Source organism: Phyllostomus discolor, chromosome 4 (assembly GCF_004126475.2).
Source record: "Phyllostomus discolor isolate MPI-MPIP mPhyDis1 chromosome 4, mPhyDis1.pri.v3, whole genome shotgun sequence".
NCBI classification, from domain to species: domain Eukaryota; kingdom Metazoa; phylum Chordata; class Mammalia; order Chiroptera; family Phyllostomidae; genus Phyllostomus; species Phyllostomus discolor.
In genome coordinates this window covers 51,021,343-51,038,372 of record NC_040906.2, presented here as the reverse complement: position 1 = coordinate 51,038,372, position 17,030 = coordinate 51,021,343, and the positions used below count along the sequence as shown (strand labels likewise).

The 17,030-nt window shown below is 43.5% G+C and overlaps 1 pseudogene; it reads right to left on the bottom strand.

Annotated features, from left to right (window-relative positions):
• Nucleotides 1–1,241: 1,241 nt before the first annotated feature.
• On the bottom strand, nt 1,242–16,666 carry LOC114494829 (annotated as a pseudogene).
• Between the last annotated feature and the right edge of the window lie 364 nt (nt 16,667–17,030).

The window sequence follows — 17,030 nt, the reverse complement described above, 5'->3', positions numbered from 1 at the left end:
TAAATTGGCTTTGTAATGAAGGGATGCCAAATAGACAAATATAGAATCTAAGAAAATACATTTATGTATTTATTTGGAATGATGATCTTCAACATTAAATCACACCTGTCAGAATGGCTATCATCAATAAATCAACAAACACATGTTGGCCAGAGTGTGGAGAAAAGGGAACCCCCATGCACTGTTGGCAGTAATGCAGATTGGTGCAGGCACTGTGGAAAGTAGTATGAAGTTACTTCAAAAAATTAAAAATGGTTCTGCCTTTTGACCCAGTGATTCCACTTCTGAGAATTTATCCAAAGAAATTCAAAACACTAATTCGGAAGAATATATGCACCTCTATGTTTGTTGCAGCGGTATTTACAATAGCCAAGATTTGTAAGCAGTCCAAATGTCCATCAGTAGATGAATCGATAAAAGTGCTGTGGCACACTTACACAATGGAATACTACCAAGCTATAAAAAAGAAGGAAATCTTACCCTTTGCCACAGCATGGGTAAACCTGGAGAGCATTATGCTAAGCGAAATAAGCCAATGAGAGAAAGACAAGTACCATATGATTTCACTCATATGTGGAATCTAGTGAACAAAATAAACTAACAAATTAGGAACAGATTTATAGATACAGAGAACAGACTGACAGCTGTCAGAGGGGTGGAGGGTTGTGGGAACCGCCAAAACCTCATAGACACAGACAACAGTATGGTGATTGCCAGAGGGAAAGGGGGGTGGGGGAAGATAGAAGAGGGGAAGGTGGTGTTGAAGGAGACTTGGGGTAGCAAACACACAGTATAATAACAGATGGGGTATTATAGAACTGTACACCTGAGACATATAATTTTATTAACCAATGTCTCCCCAATAAATTTAATATAAGTGAAAAAATGGAAATCTGGAAATGAGTTTAAAATTAATAATAAAATGCATAGGTACTCAAGATAAAATGTAAAACCAGTATAAAAGTTTATAATGTGAAAATTGAAAAGATTTTCACTCTTGTTCTTTTTGTTTTTCCTTTTAGGTGTGCACTTCATTGCACTGGTCTCAAGTCAGTGTACAGGTAAGCCCTGGCTGCATCTGCACCTCAACCCACTCCCAGGGGACTAAAAAGCCTTCATACATCTCAAGGTGGGGACGAAAAGGGGGGCCATGATGGCTGACCATTCAAATAAAACAAAAAGAACAGGGGTTAAGGTGAAGATTAAAACATTTGGATTACATAATTTAGGCAAAAACAATGCTACCACCCTCCCCTGTGTGGACTCAGGCAAGGACTGGCCCTTCTTAGGAAGAAGTGAGTGGCTTTTGGGCAGGCAGGGGACTTCCTGTAAGAGTGTCCCATCTCCACTGAGGTGGACAGGGGGGCCCAGGTGGAGCTACCAGTCCCCACAGAGTGCTTGCGCTTGGGGGGCACAAGGATCTTGATCTTCATCATGCTGGGAGCCAGGGCGGGGTCTTCTGCATCCTTTGGCAAGGCCTGGGTACATGGTGGTCCCACCAGACAGCACTGTGTGGGTACAGAGCTCCCTTACGGATGTCAACATCATACTTTGTGATGGAGTTGAAGGCAGTTTCATGGATGGCACCAGATTCCATGCTCAGGCTGGAAGGGGGCCTTGAAGCAGTGGAACTGCTTGTTGCCAGTGGTGATGACTTGACCATCAGACAGCACCTGGCTCTTCTCCAGGGAGGAGCTGGAGGCTGCAGTGGCCATCTCCTGCTCCAAGTCCAGAGCAACATAGCACAGCTTCTTGGTGTCACACACCATTTCCCACTCAGCTGTGGTAGGGAAGCTATAGCCACACTCCGTGAGGATCTTCATGAGGTAGTCTGTCTGGTTCCAGCCAGCCAGGTCCAGACACAGGATGGAGTGGGGGAGGGTGTAGCACTCATAGATGGGCAGAGTGTGGGTGATCCCATCCCCAGAGTCCATCACAATGCCAGTGGTGTGGCCAGAGGCGTACAGGGGTGGCATGGCCTGGGTGGCCACATGCATTGCTGGGGTGTTGAGAGTCTTAAACATGACCAGAGTCATCTCATGGTTGGCCTTGGGATTCAGGAGGGCCTCAGTGAACAGGATGGGGTATTCCTTAGGGGCCACAAGCTCATTGTAAAAGGTGTGATGCCAGATCTTCTCCATGTCATCCCAGTTGGTGACAATGCCATGTTCAATGGGGTACTTCACAGTCAGCATGCCCCTCTTGCTCTGGGCCTCATTGCCTACGTGGGAGTCCTGGCCCAGGTCCACTATCCTGCCCTGGTGCCAAGGGTGCCCCATGATGGAGGGGAAGATGGCCCTGGAGGCATCATCACCCCTAAAGCCAACCTTGCACATGCCAGAGCCATTGTTGACCATGAGCGCAGTAATATCATCATCCACGGTGAGCTGGGGGTGGAGTAGACCTGCGAAGGTGGAAGAGTGGCAAAGGCAAGAGGCCTGTGTTTGCAGATGGACACAAACACCCAGCAGTCTTCACTCCTGTTCTTAATCCCATTTCTTAATTAACCACTATTAACATCTTCCTAGAGGCTTAGCATGTTTATCCATCACACTTACAGTAAAAGCAATGTCTTCACACGGTCAGCAGACCCTGTTACCTCCCTTTATTTTAACTCCTGTTTGCCTTATCCCTTCTCCTTACCAGCTGTTAGCATCCTCCAGGCAGGCTCCTGCCTCAGAGCCTTTGCTTCCATTTCCCAGGCTCTTCCTCCTGATAGCAGTCCGACTCTCCCATCACTTCCCTCTGTTCTTGACTCAAATACACCTCCAAGGAGGTGGTATTGAAAACTGCACCTACCTCATACTTCTGTTCCCTTCCCTGATTTCTTTTTATCCTTAGCACTTTTTTTACATTGTGCATGTACCTTTTACTTGATTCTCTTGTTTATTGTGTTTCCCCTACCAGAATTAGTTAAGTTCTGTGTAGGCAGGGATTTTTTGTGTAGTGCCCGATAAGATGCTCAATGAATATTTCTTGAATGAATAGCTGAATATCAAGCACAATTATACAGTATATATTTGTATAATATTTTAACAAGTAGGATGGCATTATTGTACAATCTCCCACTTTTTCCCCTCCAGGAGATCTTGGATGTTTTTTCATTTTAGCACATCTGGAGGTAGTTCATTCTTTTTTATTTTAAGTATATTTTATTGATTGTGCTATTACAGTTGTCCCAGTTTTTTCTTCCCCTTTATCCCACTCCACCTGGTACCCCCATTCCCTCCAGCATTCTCCCCTGCCCTATGTCAATTCCATGGGTTGTACAGGTAAATTCTTTGGCTTCTCCATTTCCTATACTATTCTTAACTTCCCCCTGTCTATTTGTACCTACCAATTATGCTTCTTATTCCCTGTACCTTTTCCCCCATTCTCCCTGCTCCCCCTCCCCACTGATAACCCTCCATATGATCTCCATTTCTATGATTCTGTTTGTTTCTATGTTATAGTTGTTTGCTTAGTTTATTTTTTATTTTATTTTTTTAGGTTCAGTTGATAGTTGTGAGTTTGTTGTCATATTACTGTTCATAGTTTTGATCAACGTCTTTTTCTTAGATAAGTCCGTTTATAAGGGCTTGGTGATGATAAACTCCTTTATCTTTACCTTATCTGGGAAGCACTTTGTCTGCCCTTCCATTTTAAATGATAAATTTGCTAGAAAGAGTACTTTGGATGTAGGTCCTTGCTTTTCATGACTTTGAGTACTTCTTTCCAGCCTCTTCTTGCCTGTAAGATTTCTTTTGTGAAATCAGCAGATAGTCTGATGGGAACTCCTTTGTAGGTAACTCTCTTGTTCTCTCTTGATGCTTTTAAGATTCTCTCTTTATCTTTAATCTTTAACATTTCAATTATGTGTCTTGGTGTGGCCTTCTTTGGGTCCAACTTGTTTGGAACTCTCTGACCTTCCTGGACTTACATGTCTATTTCTTTCTCCAGATGGGGAAAGTTTTCTTTCATTATGTTTTTCAAATAAGTTTTTAATTTCTTGCTCTTCCTCTTCCCCTTTTGGCCCTCCCATGATTTGGATGTTGGTACTTCTTAAGTCCCAGAGGTTCCTAAGCTTTTCTCTGGATTCTTGTTTCTTCATTCTGTTGAATGTTTATTTCTTCCTTTTGTTCTAAATCATTGATTCAAGTCCTGGTTTCCTTCCCTTCACTGTTGGTTCCCTGTATATTTTTCTTTATTGCACTTTGTATAGCCTTCTCTGCTTCATTTATTTTGCAGCTGTATGCAATTATTTCTCTGAGCATCCTGATTACCAGTGTTTTGAACTCTCCATCTGATAGGTTTGTTATCTCCTTATTGCTTAGTTCTTTTTCTGGAGTTTTGATCTGTTCTTTTATTTGGGCCATATTTCTTTGTCTTGGCACACCTGTTATGTTGTAAGGGGGAGCCTTAGGTATTTGCCAGGGTGGGGTAACCCACTTTGCGTTGTTGTGGTGCTGTATGTGGGGGAGGGGTCAGAGGGAAGAATGCCACTTGCTTGGCTCTCACCTGCTTTCAGTCACTTTCTCTGCTTCCCGCAAGTGAATGGCACCCTTCCAGGTGTTGTCCTGGTGCTGATTCCCATGTGGGTGGGACTGTATACATTCTAGGACCCCATGGGCCTCTCCAACAGACTCTCCTGAGAGACTGGCAGTCTCTTCCCCTGCTACAACCCCCACAGGTTTTTACAGGTAGAGGTTCTGAGGCTTTATTTTCTGGTGCTGGAACCCTGGTTTGCGTGGTCTGTCTTGCTCCCCAGTTATTCCTCCCAGTATTTATCCACATGTGAATGTGGGACTGCCCCATTCACCAGCCACCGCCTTGCTGCGTGCCCTCTTCACCCCAGCTGACTGTCTCCACCCCTCCTACTGGTCTGGATGAATGTTTCTTCTTTAACTCGGTTGTCAGCATTCCATACAGTTTGATTTTCTGGCAGTTCTGGTTGTTTTTGTTTTTAAATGGATTGTTATCTTTTTGTTGTTGTTGTTGTGGGAGGAGGTGAGGCATATCTACCTATGTCTCCATCTTGGCTGGAATTCCTAAAATGGAAGCAGTTCATTCTTTTAAGCACCAGTATATTATTCCAGAATATAGACAAACTATAACCTACTCAACCAGCTATTTACTGATGACAATTAAGATTTTGTGAATTTCACTATTTCCTACAGCAACAACACATCAAGGAATAGATTCAGGTTCAGGGAGTAGAACTTGTTCCAGAACAGACTAGGAGACTCTTGATCATTTTCTGACTTTCTTGTGCTGTAATTTATATTTCTCTTTAATCATGGCCACTCAGTCAGAATACAGTTGCTCAGATGAAGTATAGGCAGAGATGGATGTTGGGACCATCACACAGACTCACAATGATTCTACATTAACAGTCAGTTGCTAGACCTCTGCACAGGCAGGCTACAGGCATGTGGGAAGGATCCCTCCATCTTCTTTGGCCCAGGTCAGCCCATTATCCACACCTGCATTTGGTCATATATGCCCTGTGCTGAACAGACCATTCATCTACCATGTACCTTTAAAATGAACACCTGGTACTCCTTGTGCTAGACAATTTCTCTTCTCAGTAATCATATCTTTCTTTTCTTTTCTGTTCATTTAAACCCCACTAGCTACTCTTCTTTTCCTTTAGAGCCTAGTCATGTGGTCTCTTTCCCCATTGAAATCTGCCCACCTCTGACATCTTCCATAGAAAAGTTCAGACCTCATCTCTTAGCGGTGCTTGATGATACGGCCTTCATCTTGCCTTTCATTTCCTCCCTGGCCCTGGACCAGTCCATCTGTTCCTTCCCAGCATCTCTGTCACTTTAATTAGTTCCTGCCTCTGATCTGTGCTTGTTACACCTGCAAACCCAACCCATGTAATATGCTCTTCCTTCCTAAACTTCAGAAGTCTCATCTGCTTCCCTGAGTGATTCCAGCCTTTCTAGCTCTTTCAGCCTTTCTAGCCGTTCCAGCCTTTCCTGAGTGATTCTGAAGGCTACTCAGCTGTGTTCTCTTGGGCACTGGATGTTTTATTTTCCATACTCTGTCCCTTTCAGCTCTTTTGAATGTTCCCAGTTTGACTTATCTAGGGTGCTATGGGTTTATATTTGGCCTTCCATTGCAGACGGTTCCAGCATCACTAGGCAGACACAGGAGTGGCAGGAACTATAGGTGGGCTGACAGGCCTTGGGGGTCACCAAGTTCCTGGGGCCCACAGCTCCATAGTGCCAGTGGAGGAGAGGTCACTCTTTTCAGGAGAGAGGGAAAGTTGGGCTTGAGAAAATAGTGTTGGATTGTAGAAGGCAGTTATTTCTACTCTAAGTGTGTTTTTTTTTTTTTTGAGGTGGCTCTTGATGATAGCTAGGAAACTTCTTCCCAGAAAAATTTGCGTACACACAAAATCTTGAATAATCTTCCAAGATGTTCATGGATCCCTTTGAAACTGACTAAAGATTCCATGTCCCCAGGTTAGAACCCACTTCTGTAGGTCAGGTTTACTATTTGTTCTTTTTTAATTCTTGTTTTCCCTCTGTCTCTCCACCAATGGTGGCTGGAAAGTGTAGTCTTAATGTGATAATGAAATAGGAAATGACTCTGATAACATCTTGCGGTTTCCTTATTTTTAAAGCAAATATTGTTACTCTTTGGAAATATCCCATATTGGAATTTAAAGAATGAAGGTTCTTCCCCGCACACCATGCATTAATTTGAGACTACAGGGTTCTGTCTAGTATTTGAGTTGTTTGGATTGTGGTGGAGGTTGGTGGGAATTTTGCTCTGAGTCATATTGGGGATTCTTCAATACTGTTTCTTTGCCTCCTTTTCCATGCAAGTCAGTTGAGCTATGGTGAATTAACAAAGAACCGAGGAAATAATAGAGAATTGAGCAGCCTGGCCGTTAGAAGCCGGGGCTCCCACAGGCAGGCTTATCTAAGTTATTTAACTGGTGGCTCAGAGGCCAGAGAAACCAGTGGGCAAGTTTTGTTTTGTCTGCTCAGCATTTCTAAAAGCAAAGTTATCTTGATCTCGGTAAAAACATTGTGCAACTATTTGTTTTATACTGGCCCCCTTAAAGCAGTTAGGTCAATGGCTTGCCCTGAGGCACTGCAATTTAGGATTTCGTTTCTCCATCTGTAAAATGAGTGCAATACCTACCTCAAAAAACAAAATGAGTTTGTTTGACTCCTGTAAATTCTAAAGAAATTGCACATCTGGTTATTAATAATTGACAGTGATGAATGCCCTAGGAAGCGCTAGAAGCATGGGGGTGGGGGAGAGGGAGAGGATGGAACTGAGAGATACGTGATTTGTGAATAAAATCAGGCCTGTTGGCTGGGAAAGCCACATAAAGTGGGAGTGCAGAATTTGGTCCAAGAGGTTGTGGAACAGCCATCTGGAATTGCTGGCACACAGCTCAGAGAAGCCAATGCCCAGGGTTCCGCTAGAGTGGGACTGTGTGGTTTGTACTGTTGATTCTTGCAGGGGACGTGAAAGCCTCTGCCCAAACCTCCTTCCTGTGGACTCTCTTATCCTCAGGCCAACTGTGCTTCCCATGCTGGCTTCTTCCACTGCCCACTCCTTGAATTTCACAGGCATTTCTAGACACAGGAATGCCTTTGTTGGGGCAGCATCCTTTGCAGTCCTGAGAGGTGGGCCTGGGGTGCCACAGCTGTGTCTGCAGTATCTGGAGCTCATTTTAATCAACATCTGGGATGCTTTGATGATGCTCAGTCTTTTTAGGGCTTCCGTGAGCTGACCACCTTGGCCTGGCTCAGTGTATACTTCTCATTGATTTGGGCTCTGTTGCTGTCTGTAGGACCAGTAAGGATATATCAGGACAGCCTCTAATAGGGACAGGGTGGGCAGACTCTGCCTTCTGATTCCGAGTGGCAGGCTGTGGGACCTAGCTGCATTACCGAGGAGTGCAGAGTTGCCATCAGATCCAGAGAATTTGGGGGTGAAGTTGAGGCTGAATTGGGGGCAGGGGATAAAACTTTCAGTGTTGGCACAAGCTCAGAGGTTATGTTTGCAGGTCCAGGATTCAAATCTCAGTTCTGCTGTGTACAAGCTTTGTGACCTTGGGAAAGTCACCTAATCTCCTGGAGTCTCAGTTTTCTTATCTGTAAAAGGGGGATAATGATAGTACCTACCTCAGAGGGTTGCTATAAATATCAAATATTCAAGTTCTGTCTGGAAAAAGGCCAGCTGTTGTTAGTATAATGAGAATGGTCTGCATGGCATCTATGTAACCTGTCGGCCAAGGAGAGTGGACTGGAATGTGTATGTGTGAACAATGATGACTTCACTGTACTAGCCATTGAATGAGCATGTGTACTGCATGACTATCACATTGAAAATGATTGAGCAAGTAGAGCAACGAATCTGCATCAAATTTTGTATTAAGCTTGAACATTCCTCTGTGGAAACTATTCGGATGATTCAGAAGTCCACAGCTATGAGCTACAGGTGATTGGCTGCTTCATCATGACAGTGTGTCTACTTGTGCATCACGTCTTGTGCAGAGTTTTTGGCAAAACATCAAATAACCCTGGTGACTCAGTCCCCACTACAGCCCAGATTTGGTGCCCCATGGCTTCTGGCTTTTCCCACAACTAAAATCACCTTTAAAAACAAAGAGATTTCAGGCTGCCAGTGAGATTCAGGAAAATACGACGGCATAGCTAATAGTGATTGGGAGAACTGTGTGAGGTCCCAACTTTGTGTGAGGTGCCTACTTGGAAGGGGACTGAGGATGCATTGGTCTATGTACAATGTTTCTCGAATGTTGTATCTTTTTAAATAAAGATCTTTATTTTTCATATTGCATGGGTGGATACTTTCTGGACAAACCTCCAGATATATGTTTGTGTATGTGTGCTAGCTTATAAATATTAGCTACAATTATTAATTATTAGTCTAGTAATAACCAGGGCTTGGACTGCTGGGCTGTGCATTAGGGGTAGGCACTGGCCAGAGACTGGCATGGCGCCAACCAGGGAGTAAAACATAGAATTGGGGTTAGGCTTGGCTCTGGAACAGACTTTCATTGAGGAGTGAGAGGAGCAGGGAGGGAGCCTGGGGGCAGGAAACAAAGGCAACCTTCTTTCTGCCCTCAATCCACGAACACTCATACGGACACAGGTAATGTATTCTTTCCCCCCTCACTAGACCAGGGTGCCTGTGGACACAGAGTAGGCTAAGAAGAAGGAAGGAAGGTTCTGATTTATCCAAACACGTATCGAGGGGGGTGGCAGTAGAGCCAGTGCTAAAGACTGCTGTTACCATCCCACCTCCCGGGTCTTCCCCTCATGATGGTTTTCTTGCTGCTATATTTGGGAAAGCTGGAGAGAAGTCTGGGAGTAGTCGGGTTCCTAGGTCATTGGAGAAGACACCAGTCTCCTTTGGCTGTTCTGACAGCACAAAGCTTGGGCAGTGGGCTAGGAAGGGTGCGATTCTCTATAGAAGACCTCCTTGCCAGGCAGTGCATCAAGGCCATGCACTTAGGTCCTGGTGCTTTTGCACATGATGATGTGTGCCCCTGGATCTGCATCCATGGTCTTCACCACCTGGAGGCAGCCAGTGGAGAGCTTTGGTTCTGAAAAGGAGGAGAGGGGTGTAGGAGGTGGAGAGGGTGTGAGACCATAGAAGGGCAGTGTACCTCCACGGGCTCCAAAATGGTTTCTAGTCTCATCCTGTTGTGAATCAAGCAGAGGAGACAGAAGAAGGATTTGCTTAAGCATGGATAGGTAGGTGGACCAAGGGAAAGATTCAGAATTCACCAGAGTCCTCATCTGGAGCATGAGAAGAGTAGTTCTTTTTTATATCATTTCAGTACTCTGTTCACTTCTAATGGTGGCTAGGACAAACACATAGTTACTGTCCATTTATGCATATAAATACATGGACTTACTGTGGGAATGTGCATGTTTCTGCCAAGGATGCTAGCTCTGGATACTCTCAGAGCTGTGGGCACTGTGCTGGCCACAAGTGCTGCGGATGTGCTGGGGCCCTTGAGGCATCCGTGTTTCTCCACCACCCTCCACATCCCCCAAGTGCCAGGGGCAGCATGGCTTGGACACGGTACATCTGGTGTGGTGCTGTGTGAGTGTGTGCACGCATATGCGCTTGTGTGTTCAACAGGCAAAGGAATGCTCTCACATTGTGGTTTAAGTACAGAAAGGAAACTTCTTTGAGAGCTAACCACCCTGGTGTTACTAAGACTTATATTATTACATTAGGATTATTTTAAGTGGTCTGTAATAGGAATAAAGTGAAAGGAAGTGAGCACATAAGAAGTTGCTGGGCTCCAGTTGTGAGGATCAGGATGAGGAAACACCGGAGGCCTCCTCGTTAGACTCATGAGTGGATTACAGAACACCCACCATCACCATTATCATTTGATGTCTTTCCCAGTTTGCAGCTAGTGCAATTAAAGATGAAACAGAAATAAGATTTAGATCATTGGAAAGGAAAAGATAAAATTTTATTCTTTGCAGATGATATGATTTTATACCAAGCTTACTAAGAGAATCAAGCAAATCGAACCCTTAGCTGTTGGGTTTAATAATAAGAGTTTAGTGTGTTGGCTGCAAGCAAGATAGATATACTCAAATCAAAAGCTTCCCCACATGCTAACATTGACGGGTTTCAAAATATAAGAGAGGGGGAGAGAGAGATTTCATTTTTAAAAACAAAACTCACAGAGTACCCAGGAGTCACCTGAACAAGAAATGTGCTATGGGATGTATTAAAGGGAACCAAAAAATCTGAGACATGGAAAGATGTGAAATGATGGGGAACCATACCATGCTTTTTTCCCTCTGATTACAAATGTTTTGTGTATCTTCCTGTATTAACTTCTTATTGCATTTTCACCATGTGCTATGGGCTGTGGGTTCAGTGGTGAAAAACACAGGTATGGTCCCCACCTTTATGGAATTTACACGTGAATGGAAAGGATGGGTGATAAAAAATAAACAAAACAATTATTACCTAAATACAGCTCATACATATTCCAGAGAAATGACCTTTCCTTTTGACTTTTGTGAGACATCACCCTAAGAGACCCCTATTTAGCTCTCTGAAGTACCCAAACTTTTTTTTATTAGAAATACTCTTGACTATAGCAAATTTGTCAAGTAAGCCATAAATGATCAGTCTAAATTAAGTAAGGAAAATGTGCACACGGGGCACCATAAATCACCTCAGCTCTCAGTAATGGACAACAGAGTTCCCAGCGAATGGGCTCTTTCCTTTAAGAGTGAATCTTTCTTCTTCTTCTTTTTTTTTTTTTTTTACTTTGTCTAAAAGCATTCTCGCATGTGTCACTCAAAGGCAACGGTTTGATTTGGCCTGTGTCCCCTAGTGGTAGGGCAGGCCCACTTCTGGGTTTCCTGCTGGCCAAGTCTGAACTCTACTAGCTAATCACAAGAATGCACTTAATTCTTGACTCTAGAAACTGACTATCACAGTTTCGTGGACCTCTGCTTGTCCTGAATGGTTCACCAGGGAAGGATGTAGTTTAAATATAGGGTGGGGCAAATATACGTTTACTGCTGTGAGTATGCAAAACACAGAGTTTATTCTTGTATTATTAATTATTGTATTATTTTCCAGATGAACAACTGTAAACCTACATGTGCCCCACCCTGTGTTTCTGCATTGTTTCTTATTATAAAAGTGTACAGGGTAGAAAATGTGATGAAGGCACAAGGGTGTTGAACTGAGTGTGGAAATGAATCAGTCTCTAGTATGTTATTTTCTTTTTTTTTTTTTTTTAGATTTCGATTAAATTTTTATTTGGTATTTTCATTATTGTAATCATGTAAATAAGGTTCCTTGCTTTGCCCCTATTTTCTTTTTTTTTTAATATATATTTTATTGATTATGCTATTACAGTTGTCCCATTTCCCCCCTTCTCTCCCCTCCACTCTGTACCCCCCTCCCACCCACATTTCCCCCTTTAGTACATGTCCATGTGTCATACTTATGAGTTATTTAGTTTCTACATTTCCCGTACTATTCTTCCCCTCCCCCTATCTATTTTCAACCTACATTCTATGCTACTTATTCTCTATACCTTTTCCCTCTCTCTCCTCCTCCCACCCCCCTGCTGCTAACCCTCCATGTGCCCTCCATTTCTGTGGTTCTGTTCCTGTTCTAATTGTTTACTTCGTTTCTTTTGGTTTTGCTTTAGGTGTGGTTGTTGATATTTGTGAGTTTGCTGTCCTTTTACTATACATGTCTTTTCTTTATCTTCTTTTCTTAGATAAGTCCCTTTAGCATTTCATAAAATAAGGGCTTGGTGACGATGAACTCCTTTAACTTGACCTTATCTGAGAAGCACTTTATCTGCCCTTCCATTCTAAATGAGAGCTTTGCTGGATAGAGCAATCTGGGATGTAGGTCCTTGTTTTTCATGACTTGGAATATTTCTTTCCAGCCCCTTCTTGCCTGTAAGGTCTCTTTGGAGAAATCAGCTGACAGTCTGATGGGAACTCCTTTGTAGGTTACTGTCCCCTTACCTCTTGCTGCTTCTAGGATTCTCTCCTTCGTTTTTACCTTGGCTAATGTAATTATGATGTGCCTTGGTGTGTTTCTTCTTGGGTCCAACTTCTTTGGGGCTCTCTGAGCTTCTTGGGTTTCTTGGAAGACTGTTCCCTTTGCCAGATCGGGGAAGTTCTCCTTTATTATTTGTTCAAATACGTGCTCAATCTGTTGCTTTTCCCCTTCCGATTCTGGTACCCCTATAATTCGGATATTGGAACGTTTAAAGGTGTCTTGGATGCTCTTAATCTTTTCCTCAATTTTTTGAATTCTTATTTCATCATGCTTTCCTGCTTGGTTGATTCTATCTTCCTTCTGGTCCACTGTATTGTTTTGAGACTCATATTCCTTCCTTTCACTATTGGCTCTCCTCCGCGTGTCTTCCTGCATCTCTTTTATGGTAATCTGCATTCTTTCATCTAAATTTCGTCCAAAATCCACCAGTTCCGTGAGCTTGCTGATCACCAGTGTTCTGAACTGTGCATCTGATAGATTGGCTAATTCTTGGTCGCTCAAAAGGATGAGTCCTGGGGGACTGATCTGCTCTGTTGAAAACATGGTTTCTTTTTTTTTTCCCCTGTCTCTCCTTTTTTTTTTTTCTCGGTCTGGTTGCTCTGGTTACGGTGGGGGGCGGAGCCTTAGGTGCTCACCGGGGCTGGGCACCCCGGTCGCTAGATTGTGACATTATATGTGGGGGCAGGGCGGGAGCGGGAGCGGGGCGGGAGAAAACAATGGCGGTAGTTCTGTTCCCCTGGACTCAGACCCTTGTCTGGGCTTCCGGGCTGCGAGTTCTGCCCTGGCCCACAATCGCTGCCCCTCTGGGTCTGCCAGCCGCAGCTTGCGTACTCAGGGATCACCGCTGCCTTCTTACACGCCCGATGGCTTTTGCGCCGATTTCTCGCCAAACCTTCCCCCGACCTCCGCACGCTGCCGACCCGAGCCAGCCCCGCGCCCGCCGGCTCGTCTTCTCCTACCAGTCCAGATGAACTTGTCTACTTCAACTTCTTGGCTGCCCGACTTCCATTCAGATAAATCCTCTGCCAGATCTGGGTGTTATTCTGATAGTAAATTATTGTTGTAAATTATTGGTTTTCTAATCTTAGTTGTACGAGGAGGTATGGTGCGTCCACCTATTCCTCCATCTTGCCGGCGTATGTTATTTTCTAACACGTGTTTTCTTCACCATTTATTACCAATCTCTTATACTTTTAATTCTTGATTCACCCTGGTTACACTGTGGATGACAATTTACTGTTTTCCTTTACAATTTCTGCCCAAATCTTTCATAATTTTTTCCCCTATCAGAATTTTCCCAGTGGTCCTATAGCTAACAGACAGTGACCAGCTTTAGAGAGTAAAGGGGGTGGATAACCATGTTTCACTGAGTATTCTCCTTTGATTCTTCATATAGTATGCTAAGGACATATGAAATTAATTTTCCTTCTGAGGCTTTACAGGTTGCCAACTGACATATTTGTTTCCAGAAGGAAGGTAAGTATAGGCTAGGTGTGGAAATGGGTTAGGTCTTAAAAAATGTTTCCGTTTTGCCGTGAGAAGAGCTGAGGGTGCTACTTTACCGTGGGAATGTCAGGAATTTGAGGACTGTTCTCAAGGAGGAGGACTCAGCCCTAGCTTTGCCTTCTGGAGAGTGATAGATATGTCTCAGGAAGCAAGACTTGAAGAATAAACTGTTAGAGCTAGAAGTGAGCTTTAAAAATATCCATTCTAATCACTTGCTTGAAATAAGAAGAAACTGAAGCCCTGAGAGATAAAATGACTTCCAAAGAGACTCCTAATATTTAGCCCAGTAGTGTTCCCAATACACCTTGGCATCTGTCACAAACTTCAAAAGCCATTCCTGGAATCCACCAGTGATCTGAGCAGAGGACTCTGGGTGTGGCCCCTTCTTGCTGTACAGTAATGAGGAAGTTGTATGGTATCTCTTTCTCCAGAGAATGGGAAAATGATAAGTCACAAACAGACTGTGACAGATTCCCAAAGCTGCGCACAGTCGTGAGAAAATGACAAACGTGAGATGCTGATGCAGAAAAATGCTCCCAGTGATCCAACTGTGAAGAGGAGACCCCGTATGCTTTCTGGCTGTGGAAACATTGCTTGCATGGGATAGGTGTGTGTCCAGGTTTGAGTGTCTCAGGAAGGTCAGAGTAGAAGGCATATGAAACCAAAGATGAGCTAAAAAGACATAAGGAATGCTTTACCATCCAGGATCACGAAGGGAAAAAACCCCAGAATATTGAGACCATATGTGAATCTTTACCCACTGCATTTTAGCTGAAAAATTTCTATAGGAAAATTGAAAGGATAATGCCATTAATGCCCATCCATCCTTCACTTACATTTACTGATTGTTAATGTTTGAAAGCTGCAGATACTGTGACACTTTAGCATGCATGTCTTGAGAATAATGACATTTCCCTTACATAACCACATTACCATGATCACACCTAAGAAAATTAGCAATGATTCTGACATATAATTTGTACTAAATTCCCCCCAAATGGTTTTTTATAACTTTTTCAATCTGGATCCAAACAAGAGTCATGCATTATATTGCGTTGTTATGTCTTTAGTATCATTTAGTATAGAATAGTTAGTAGCCCCCTCTTTTTTTCCCTCATGACACTGGGTTTTTAAAAGACCAGGCCAGTTGACATGTAGAATGTATCATATTCTGCATTTGTCTGTTTTTTCTTGATTTCTTTTAGGGAAACATTTTGGGCAAAAGTACTTTGTAGGAGAGGTTGGGTGTCTCTTTTTGCATCACACCACAAGGCATATGATGCATTACTCATTGTGGTCAGCCAGTTAGGAGGTGCTCCCCTGTCCCTCCATTCTCCCCTTTAAAATTAGTTAAGTCCTCTGTGTAGTGATACTTTGAGACCATGTGAATATACTGTTCCCCCTATAGTTTTAGTATCCATTGCCTGAATTGATAATTACATCACAGGTTACAGAATGATCATTTTCTAATTCTATTATCCCTTCTATATTTATTAGATGACACTCTTCTCTGTGGAATCTCTCTCTCTTTCTCTTTTGAGTATCCTCATGGACCATGGGTTATCTTTGAAAAACAATTCATTATTTTATAATCCATTATCGCCATTACTTGATTACTCTATTTGCTGCTTAAGCAGTTCCAGATTTGGGTAGCAGGATGGTGTGTAGATGGTAGCAGAGGTGATATGTAGCAGCAGCAGCAGCAGCAGCACCTCACTGCTGGCAGCTTCCGGACGATAGCAGAGGCGGCACAGTGTGCCTGGTGCAATGGCAGAACCAGATTTGGCTTGTGCTTATTGTTCTCTTGGCAGTCCTCTTCTGTGGCTTTGGAATTATTCCTGGAAGCTCAGCCTAAGAGTCTGGTGCTTGTCAAATCCTCTTCCTACTCCCCCACTTCAGTGATTCTGGGAGCTATATGATACCCTGCAACAAATTTCCTCTTGCTGAAACTAGCCAGGACAGATTCTGTGCAGCTAGACCCTCGCTGATGCAGAGTATGAGCTCCCTGTGCAAGTTTTGGATGTGTATACAAATAAGCAATGCTTAAAAAGCAATATAGTTAGTGAATATGTCAAAAAGATAAAAAATCTAAACCTATAGCAAAAGTTGGAAAAAACCCCAATTTATGTAATTATGGCTTGGTAATAAAAATGTTCAGTGACAGTACTATATATTCAGAGTTACCTAATATGCAAGTTGTATGGAATTAATACAGCCTGAAACTAGTGTGCAAAAGGTGACCATTGAGGAATGCTGGCCGGCTGGATCAAGGATCAGCATAATCAGTAGCAATTTGGTGTTCAATAGATAGCAATCTGGTGTGCAGCAAGCTATTTAAATGACAAGTAAAACTGGCAAGTCACTGTTGCTGTATGACATAGCTTCTGTTTTTGTCCCTATTCCTGTTCTGTCTTCACCCCTGCTCCTGACACAGCTGAGTAATACAAAGTTTCTGCCTCGGGGAGCTCGTTAGGGCCCAGTAAGGGGGATGATGTGCAGATCCCAATTCACATCCAAAAGACAGTCTACAGGCCATACCAGCAAGTAAGGGGACACTTCTGCTTGGGCCGAGGCCGATTTCAGGATAAAGGTGGAATTTCGGATGAGCCTGCATGTAGTCAGTCTGACTATCCACAGATTCTACCGGATTCTTACAGTCATCCTTCAGATAGAAAGGAAGAGTTCCTTCCTTGGATTTCATAAATTACCAGTTGTCCGGAATCCTGAGTAAAAACCCCAAGTCTCTCAAAGCAGAACTTCCCGGGGAGTCGATTTTCACCTACATTGTGAGTGAAGTGCCCGAGTAAAAGAGACCAATGACGTTGAGCAGTTTGGCAAACAGATCGACTCCCTCCGCTCACAAAGGAGGAAGCAGACTGCTTCGTGTCCGTCTGTTCTGGAAAACTAACAGGTGGGAGGCTGTGACTCTCTCCTGGTCTACATTCCACTAGTCGCTAGGGTCTTCGTTCCCTTAGTCG